Raw genomic sequence first — 10,529 nt, 5'->3', positions numbered from 1 at the left:
TCTCTTGATTCTGTTCTTGCATCCTACTCAAAAATGATTAGGGGAGCATGTCAGAGGGAAGGAACATGGGAGCTTCTCCTCCAGTGTGTTTTCAGAGGAAGGCAAAAAGCGAGGATACAAGAAATCACATACAGTCTCTTGAGACCCATCCTAACTGGTGCTGTGGCCACAATCCCTCCTCTGGATTGGACTGGTGTGGGTGGACAAATATCAGACCAGGACAATGGCACTGAGGTCATCCACTTTAGAAAGGTTAACAGTGTAATCTAGCCAGTAGAAATGAGATTGTGATTAAAAAGTTGGACTCTGTATTCATATTGATTCTTTTTCGTATAATTCAATCAATATAAAATTTGGGTGGAGTTGCTTGGAAATGAGATCCAAGTGCTATTTTGGAACTGATTCTCTGGTCACGCACGACCTACTATGGCCTTTTTGGTGAACTGTACATCAGCCATGCAATACAGATAACTGGCCAAGCAGACCTCAATTTAACCTTTAACAGTTTTAATATTTAAAAGTAATGCCGGGGCCAGAGTGGGAAGCGCTGCAGAATGTTAAACTTCCAGGTCGTGTATCTGTGTGTTCCAGGGACCACGTACTTCTGTTCAAATGGTAACGATGATTTGTTGGAATTTGCAACATTAGGTTTGGTATGACCCCCGCCCACCAGAGCAACGGCCATCTGAAGGAACATCTGAATCTGAACATCAGCTCTGCCTTCTGTCTGCTACTGTAGATGGTGCCTGACGGAGGGCCAGCAAGGGGTGAGTTATTTGGGGTCGATCTGGTGGTGGAGACGGGTGCAGGCGGGACAACACACAAACACAACAGAGGAGGACCCATGATAGCCCTTTTAAATGGTCACCTTTGTTTCGGGTGAGCTAATTACGTGATGGATGTCAAGTGAGGACAGCGGATCCGGATCTCAGTTCGTTAATTGAGCCACCGTTAACTCCCACTTCTACCCTGCATGGTAGCCTACTGTAGCTAGCCAGAGTCATCTGATCATGGGTGTGAGCACGGCTGATCAGAACAGGGGGCCTCCAGTAATTATCAATTCATATGAAATCGGACAAAAAAGAGTTTCATTTCATTTCTCCCTTTTACATTTTTAAAAGGGACCGCCTCCGGACCGGCGTCGGATGCTTCCGCTCATTGATGCGCCAATCGGGCTCGGCATTCTGCGCGGCGTGCGAGTGTGGAGCCGAGGAGCAAACCGCAGACTGTCCGATATATCCGACGTGCAACGGAATGCGTGACCTGACGGTCGTGGATGACGAAACGGTGACATGGCTCCTGGAGGTGTGCCCGGATATATAGACCAGGTGATCCCCTCACCCAGGCTTGGGGTGGTAAAAGGATAGCCCCTTGGCCTCGAGCCTGGGGGGAGAGGATGAACCAAGCTTACCCAAATGATGAAGAAGGAGACTTCGAAGGGAAGACACTGTAGGGTGTAGGGCGTAGGGATGAGCCCTTCGGTTTGAAATACAGCCTATGTGACTAATCGGGGAGGGCGATGTGTCATGGTGGGATGGGAGATATTAAAGTTTGGGGGTAGAGATTGATCTGGGCCTAAACGATAGAGGAATTGATCATAGCTCCCGGAGGAGGAGTAATAGGGCTGTTGGGTAATGGGGACAGACAGCCATTAGTGAGGGGGCCGAGGATGTGGCAAATCTCTCACACTGATTAAAAAGCCCAAATGAGCGAGGTGACACGTACGGCTTGACAAGGACTGTGGGGGGGGGGGTGGATAGAATGAAATGGCGAGAGAAGCCATTTTTTAATGAAACAAAATCAATAGCAGAAACATAATGAAACAAAACAACAAACCAGGGAAACGCTCTTCCACTCGGTTTGCACTCCATGAGGTACACCTGCTCGTTGATGCAAACTAGCTTGCTCCAACAGCTAATTATGTGGCCACAACTTGAAAAGGTTTAGTGATTTTTGGATCAAACATCAGAATGGGCGAGGAGTGTCATCTAAGCGACTTTGGTGCCAGATCTGGTGGTTCTCTCAGGAACAGCTGTCCTCTTGGGATCGTCAGGCACTACAGTCTCGAGCGTTTACAGAGATTGAGACGATAAACGATACAACATCCAGTGAGTGGCGGTTCTGTGGGTGAAAACACCTTGTTAATGAGAGAGGTCAGAGGAGAACGGCCGGACTTGTTCAAGCTTACAGAAATGCTCGAACAACAGCTGTTGATAACAGTGGTGTACAGAAGGGCACCATGTTGAATCCATGCCACGAAAAATTCAAGCTGTTCTGGACCCAAAAAGGGGGTTCTACCCAGTATAGGTGTACATACAATAATCAAGTGGCCACTGAATACAATAGACATATGAATGGTGATACTGATCATGACTAAATATATTGAGCAGAAAAAAATAGAAATTCAAAGAAAGAAAGAAAAAAAGTACCGTAGTTCTACAGGTATGTGATCACTCTGTGTGTCTCAGGCTAGGGCAGACAGTCATATATACAGTAGGGCTACGAAGAGTTGATCTGGTTTTAGAATTGATTCTGTTCTAATGCTCACTAAACAACACCAGACTAGATTCCAAGGTTCGTTTGTAATAAGTGTGACTCTAAACACACACGCACACACACGCACGCACACACACAAACATGCACGCAGGCACTGAATGTCCTTCCTGCCTAATGTAATTAGCGGATGGTGATAACTTGTTACAGCCTCCATTTAGAAACGTGTCCCTTTTTAAAGTGACATTTCAAGCTCTCACATTGTTAAGCTTTGATGTGTTTGTATAACAAAATCGATCTACCTCAAGAGGCAGTAGTGTTCAGGGTTCAGTCTGTTCAGGGTTTAGTGTTGATGGCTGTTAGGTTTACTGCCTTAATGGACTCCGATCCCACATGGCTTGTTCAGGCCATCGTGCTATGTTCTACAAAGACAGTTGAATTTATGCGTTCCCAACATTCATTGTTGGACACACACATGCACACACACACACACACATACTGTATGTGCGCATGCACATGGACACGCGCACACACACACACACACACACACACACACACACACACGTGCGCGCATACACACACACACACACACACACACACACACACACACACGTGTTAATGAGATTGATGTGTCAGAATGTGGCTCCACACACACCCAGGGAAAATCGATGAGATGTTGTCAGCATTACTTTGCTTTCACTCTTGCATATCAAGAACAACAACATGTACAGCTGGAAGCTCAGCTGTAGTACTAATAAAAGACGGGGTGTTTTGGTCCTGGCATGCTGATTGGGCTTGTGGGAAGGGGAGTGGGGGTTAGGATAGGGTGGTTGGCGGCCATTAAAAGCCATTCGATTCAGAGTGCTGACCATGGAAGTTCGACAAGAACTGGAGAGTGACTTGCTTTGCCATGCCTATCGTTACTTAGCCGAGAGCTAACACGGCAGCTGAAGCCAACAAACCCACACTGAATTGGAACAGAGCCTTGGGTCAGAATTGGGGGTGAAGGGATCAATGGCTGACTATGCTGTTGAGGGAGGTGGTCTGTGTGCTGATTGGTTGCCTTCAGTGCTTGTCCTGAGTGTCAGACAGCAAATCAGCTCCATGATATACAGTACTCTTTGTATTGCTAAAACAATTGTGTGACACATTTTTATTTATTCAGTTCCAGAAATGGGGAATACCCATTCAGAAAGCCCCAGATTTCATTGCAGTTTGCCAACCCACATCGCTTCAAGTACTGTACCTTTAAGTAACAAGAAACTTTCACATTTGTGTGTTTTGATATTTTAGATTTGTATCAATGTAGTTTTACATAGACCTTTTTTATAAATGGTTTTCTACAAAGAATTCTCGCGGTTTGATTTGTTGCCATCAGCTGAAGCACATGGGGTTGCTTAAAACTTGGATAGGAACGTGGATAGGTCATAATGTAACATTCAAAGTGATAATCTCATACTTCCCAGTTGTTTGTTTTTCTTGGCGATACCTATTGCGGTTGTGTTTTTGGACTGCGTTTCCCAGTGATCCCTTCAAAACCAAACAGTGTCGCTCGGTTGCTCGGGCAGCGGTCTTCTTCGTTGTTTATGTAAAAAAGTTTGAGATTATAACTTTAATCCTACATTTCAGGATTAAATTTCAGGATATCAGGCACTGTATCCAATTCTCATTTTCACCCCTCCCCTTCTCCCCACCTCTGTGAGCGAGATCTTAGAATCTGAAAGTTGTGGAGGGAAACGCGACAGCGTCAGGAAGTAAAACATAATCTCTGCTGCAGCTAATCTTTTTGATTCAAGGCAATTCCTTCCAAATCCGATCAAAAGGTCTATTTGCATATTTTCTTACAGAGAGCTTTTAAATTGCACAGCGTCGTGGATTACCTCAATTCAAAGCTATTCGTCAGAAATGAAGATCGCTATCTCTCCTACTTCCCCAGTTCCTCGTTGTTTTTTTTTCTTGCAGGTTATAATAGACACTTTGTCTCTGCAAGGTTCGGTTGCACTAAAGCTAGGATTTGAATTCTGCTCAGTTGATATGAGAATCTCAGCTGCAGCCCGTTTCTGCAGTGGTTGAGGGCTGAGGGAGTGAAGTTAGAGCTTGTTCCAGAACCTACTGCAACGCACTGTATCTGCAAACAGGGAAAACAGAGGGTCAAATTGTGAAGTGGCTCCTTTTATTTTGACAATACTGTACGTCCCTATCTGGCCGGCACAAGATTTCAGGCGAAACGAAATACAATTCACCAGGGGGTTTATTTTGCAGCTGGCGAAAAATCCCAGTCTCCAGCCCATGTGGTTCCCAGTCCCCGGGCCAGAATGTGAGCCAGGAGGAAACTGGGGACTGCCAGACTAAAAGCAATTAACATTCACAAATAGTGCTGGGGACAATGGGATCCACAGAGGTTAGGTACCTTGTGAATGTCACCCATTGCCTCAGCCTTCCTTCATTAAATCCTTACGTCAGATGGCAGTTAAAGATGTATTTGCATACTAATGCTGTGATTAACCCTCTAAGTGGAATGATTCTGCACAACCTTTGTCTATCACATTTACTGTCTGCCTGTTTATTGACACTCTTATCGACACATTTATCCTGTCTAATGGCTTTTAATCTTACTAGCAAGACCTTTCCGATATAATTCCAAAGGTAATGGCGGTCCAGAAAGATACCTATTTTCTTAATATAAACCCCTGTTCGTGTACATATGACATATGCCAAAGGGTCCCTGTGCCAGGGTATTACTTACTGTAGGTTATTCTTTGGAGAACTGTGTGCAGCCGAGAAAAACTATGTCTTTGGAGTCACACATGGAAGCCTGGCTCTCCGACCTTAAAGATTCTCCTCAGGTCACGTGATGGGCGACGTGACAAACGGTCTGGAGGAAAACAACAACAACCATGTCAACAAAAACAAGGATTCAGGCCATCTTGCCTTCCACCTGAGTTTATGACGCGTGTAATAAGATTGGGGGGGGAAAGAGACAAGAGTGGTGATGCAGTCAAAAGAAAACTGTGGTGTGTGTGTGTGTGTGTATGTTTATGTGTGTGACAGTGTTTGTGTGCGTGTTTGTGTGTCTGTGTGTGTGTGAGTAGATGATGAGAAGCAACTGGAATCAGAGCTTCTCCCCCTCTTCTCTCTCTCTCCCCCATCTCTCTCTCTCCCCCATCTCTCTGTCCCCTTCTCTCTCCTCCATCTCTCCTCGTCCCTGCTGTCCATCGTCAGCCCATACAGCCCTTAGCAAAGCTAATTAAATCCTTCTAAGTGAGTTGCCTTGCTTTGCATGCCACCCCAGAGCCAGTAAAGGTCAGGCTTCTCTCAGGCATTTTTCATTAGAGAAATGTAGCAGATTTGTTAATGATCAGATTTCAAGTTTGATTTTTAAAGGGCAGTGTACAGGCCCTCCGAGTTGAATTCTGGAGAGGGGGGGGGGGGGGTAAGGAGGGCCGAGAAAGTCCTGCTTCTCTGAGAGATCACTGAAGGCTCATGACGGGAGATGAGAGAGAGAGAGAGAGAGAGAGAGAGAGAGAGAGAGAGAGACTATACTGTCAGATACCTGCAGATGCCCTCTCACACAGCCTCTGCTGTCTCTCTCGCTCTCTCTCTCTCTCTCTCTCTCTCACACACACACACACCCTCCAAATATCCAAAATGTTAGACAAGGGGATCCGCAACAGCAGGGAGAGCATCTGAGAAACCAATCATCTTGCCTCTGGAGATTATTCCAAAAAGTAGTCTTAGATAATCTGACCCCAACTTCGTCACGTCCGACCCAGAGAAGCCCTGCATGCCGTTTTCACACACGGATTATGTTCTGCACCTCTATAGTGACTCTGTGTGGTCAGGGTTAGGGGTGGGTGTTGCCTAGCTATTGATTTAAACAGGAAGATCTATGTGTCTAAGTGGAGCTAATTTTGCTGTCCGTGTGTGTGTGCCATGTGTGTGTGTGTGTGTGTGTGAGAGAGTGAGTGAGTGATTGAGGGAGTGTGTGTGTGTGTGACGGTTCATGTCGTTGTATGTGTCTCTTTGTGTGTGCGTGTGTATAATATGTGCTCCATCTTGCCCTCACATGGCCTATCGTTCCATCTAGCGCCACCTATTGTATGACACCCCTCCAAACATCCCCACATACTTCTGACAGGGCAAAGCCTCTGTCGTATATTTCTCTAACTACACGGTTAAGTAAAGCAGTAAATGATGAATGATTTAGCTTCCCTTCTCCGATCCCTTGTGGGAGCTTGATATTGGTCATGCTCGCTGTTGCTTTATCCTAGTCCTTCCGTACCCCTGGGTGTGGACATTTTCATCCAAACCCAATCGATTAATCAATACGGTGTGTTATTGAGCCGATAATTGAGCCGTGAATCAGGCCTGACAACACCTAAACGTTGATGAAAGACCTCTGTTATGCCCTCCAGTCAAAACAAAGAGCGAGAGAAAGATGTTAGCTGACACCGCTTGCTATGTTTGTAATTAGCTGAGTAATTAGGCGAGGATGACTACAAACATCTATTCAGTAAAAGTCATATACTGTAGGAAGTGAAACAGATCTACACTTTACATTTCTGTTGAATTTCGCCACACTCCCCCCCCCCCCCCAGCGTTCGGCCTCCGGCAGTCGGACAATGCCGCAATCCGACCATCGCCAGAGGCCGCTGACGCTCGGGAGCCCCTCGAAAACAGAGCGCCGTTGTCATGCCAACGGCATGAATAAGTGGCACACAAACATGCCAGCGAACACGGAGATGGACAGTCGGCCTCTATGGCCACACAGCCCTGATTTGGCTTAATAAAGGACCCTGTCGGTTCTCCATTCACTGTGAAGGGGGTATCGATCAAGCCTCGGTGCAACACACAATCTAACTCAGTTGATCTCTGACTGGAGGAAGTCAACAGGGCCGTACTGGTCAAAAGGCACTGACAAAGGAGCAAGAGAAAAGGCAGGCGAGTGTTATTGACTAACGCCTGTCAGTCCACCGATCAGAGATGGGCATACATACATCAAAATGTAATTAATTACAAATTACAAATACTTGGTAAAAATGTAATTAATTATAAATACAAAATATTAATCTGAAAAATTAAATTAATTATAATTAATTATTTATGTAATTAAAATATAAAAAATACATTCAACAAAAACTAATAATGATGTTCCATGTTAGTGGATTCATTGATGTATTGCCAACTATGAACTCAATGTGCAACTATTTTGATAATTTATTAATCATTTGGAGACATTTTGTTTTTAGTTTTTCCCCTCTTAAATCTTTGATTCCAGCCTCTCAAATGTGAAGTGTTCTGGTTTCTTTACCTCACTCTAAATTGGTGATGCTAATGCTGAAATGGCAAAACCTATTGGCAAATGAAAAGAAATGGCTTGTTGCACAACAGCCATTTTCACATGAGTTTATCATATTTAACATTACTTACATATGGTGAGCTAGAATGACACAATAGCTGCTGTGCAACAAGTGGCTCAGACGAACGACGTGTTGCAGTCACTCAGTCTAACCCCCCCTGCATCCCGCTTCACGTTAACGGGTGCACGTTAATGGGTTCACTTGTTCTACTGTATGCTAGAAATGTGTCCTCAGTTAGAGAAGTTGCTACCATTAAGAAAATTGTTCTCCAATGAAGCTCCCCAGTCCCAGGCTGCTATATCACAAGACACCACTAGCTTACTGGCACTATTTCAGCCACGTTCTTAGCTACGTTAGCAGTAACGCTAGGCTAACGTTAGTAGTGAGTTGGCTAGCTAGCTAGCTAGGGTGAGCGTCAGCTAACGCACATTTCAAATCGCTCTGTTGGGCATTTTAGTGCCATGCAATAACATTAAGCTTGCTTTAACATAGCCTACAATATCTGAGCATACAGTTAGTTTAATGCTAGGTTACACAGACCTACCTTTGTCTCCGAGAGAAATTCAAGTTGCCTGCAACTCGAGGCTTCCCAGACAATATACCCACGCTACTCTGCCTCTGATAGGTGGGATGTATTGGTTCAGATTTGATATGTTGAGGCATGAGATAGGCTATTTGTTGGTGTAAACTAAGTAAATCAGACATGAGTAAATAATAATAATATAATATATAATTGTGTTGTTTTTTTCAAAGGGGAGGATAAACATGTCATTTCAAAATCAAATGCCATAAAATAAAAACATGTATTTTATGTATTTAAAATACATAAATACAGGCTATATGTGTAATTAATTACAGAATACAAATTACTTTTAAAATTCAAGCTAAATACAAATTACAAAATACTTTAAAGCAATTAAAATACGTATTTTTAATACCTTTAATTAAAATACTGCCCATCTCTGCCACCGATTCACCCTTCCATTGCTCTGACACAACAATGTCTGTTAGACAACGAACTCTCCCTTCCATCGCCCGGACACAACGTCTGTCAGTCTACCAATTTCACACATTGATGCTCCAACTGAATCCCATCGAGGGGTCAGAATGAGTTGCCTTTACATGGAATCAATAATGGGCAGTGTTGAGGGCTTGATGAGAGCCAGATGAGTCTGGGTGGAGAGATTGAGAAGGCTCTTCTCCTCTGACCTTTCTCTCCTGCTCTTTTCTTTGACGTCGGCCCCAATCAGTGTGGAGCGGTAATCGACAGCACCCTCCGAGCGCCAGCTGTCGTCCGATTGGCCGGGAGGGCAGGCCAATTACAGCCATCGCATCACTTTGGGTGGATGCTTCTGCCCGGGGATGAGGGGGAGGGGAGAGTATGAGGAAGAGGAAGAGGAAGGAGAGGGAGGAAGGGAGGAGAGAAGGGGAGGGTAAGAGAAAATATTGAGGGAAGGCGGAGAAAGTACGGAGGGTGAGTAGGGGCAAGAGAAAGGTTTTGAGAAGGGAAGGATGCAAGGAAGGCATTTCAACAAGAGGAGAAAGCTGGAGGAGAACAGAGTGACTCAGAGAGAGAGAGAGAGAGAGAGAGAGAGAGAGAGAGAGAGAGAGAGAGAGAGAGAAAGAGAGAAGGTATGTTTATAGATATCGGGCAGGAGCGGGCTGGCCATCTGTAGGTTCTGGAGAATCACAGGCTAACTTGCCTGGCCCGCGGTAAACGTTCTGCACATCCCCCCCACTCAACAAACAACAAATCGCACAAGCACCCCCCCCCCCCCCCTGCTCAACAAAAGAAAATAGATCAGTATATATAGGCGGCTGGGTTAGACTCCAGGGCTGTTTTTTGGTCTCAGCACGCCCCTGATAAGGGAATAACATGCTGAGACAGCTTTGGCATGCATTTCTATACATTCTCATTCTACATAACGCTACAAGTGATTTCATCCGACTTGACAATGTTGACTCATTGCAAAATGCAAACATGGCACATGTGGAGGAATGCCAAACATGGCACATGGGGAGGGATTACATAATACCCAATTCTTGTTCCTCCTCCGTCATGTCCGTTTCCTCTTCCTCCCTTTATTAGCTCTCCTCTTAAGCATATAAACCGCTAATGAGTTAACGAGCCAACGCGCTAATTGAAGGCTTGTTAAGACTTTGTGGGTGACATTGAGAGTAAGATTGCTTATGTGTGTGGGAATGAGTTTTGCATATCATTGACAACCCCTCCCGCCCTACACACACACGCGCAGGCATATGCTTGCACGAGCACACACACACACACACACACACACACACACACACACACACACACACACACACACACACACACACACACACACTCCCCCGCAGTGGTTCAGGTGTGGAAGTCTTGTCAGTATTAATTAAAGGCATTGCCCTTGAACAGCACGATGCTCCCTCTTGCGGCTCCCTGCCTGTCTGACAGACCGAGCAGGGGTACTATGGGAAATCTACTCCGTTTGAGCTGCCTCTGCTGCTCCAGTCCACCGCTTAATGCCTGACGCTCAGTGGGCCTGTTCATGTTGATCCCCCATTCACCTGCTACACACACACACAGACACACACACACACACACACACACACAAATGCAGAAATGCACAAACACACATGCGTCATCATGCTGGAAGCCTGCGGTTGCAGACCTCTCAGTGC

Source organism: Borostomias antarcticus (assembly GCF_949987555.1).
Source record: "Borostomias antarcticus genome assembly, chromosome: 17".
Classification (NCBI taxonomy): Eukaryota; Metazoa; Chordata; class Actinopteri; order Stomiiformes; family Stomiidae; genus Borostomias; species Borostomias antarcticus.
Note: the sequence above shows the minus strand (reverse complement) of the source record.